The sequence below is a fragment of the Tupaia chinensis genome, unplaced genomic scaffold (assembly GCF_000334495.1).
Source record: "Tupaia chinensis unplaced genomic scaffold, TupChi_1.0 Scaffold143612_1, whole genome shotgun sequence".
Classification (NCBI taxonomy): Eukaryota; Metazoa; Chordata; class Mammalia; order Scandentia; family Tupaiidae; genus Tupaia; species Tupaia belangeri.
The window spans coordinates 84,342-84,664 of NW_006203459.1; positions in this window are offsets into that span (position 1 = coordinate 84,342).

The following is a 323-nucleotide window of genomic DNA, read 5'->3' on the forward strand; positions in this document are numbered from 1 at the left end:
ATTTATTTCTAGGCTCTTGTAATTGCTGCCACCCTAGCCTGAAGTTGAAGTTCTCAAAAGCTGACCAGAGGCTCAAAATTCTCAAGCCAGTCTGGGACTAAAGTGATCAAACTAGTCGGGGACTAAAAATTCCTAGAAACCCTCTCATCCAAAGACCCTCGCTGGTAATCAACATCAAAGAAGAAGATGCACCCAAAAAATGGACTTCCTCGTTCTAAAAATTATGACTGTTTATACCTAAACAAAACAGACGTCATGTTTTATGATTATTGTTCCTATACTTTGAATGCCTTACCTTTTAGAGCAAAATGTTTCACTTACTT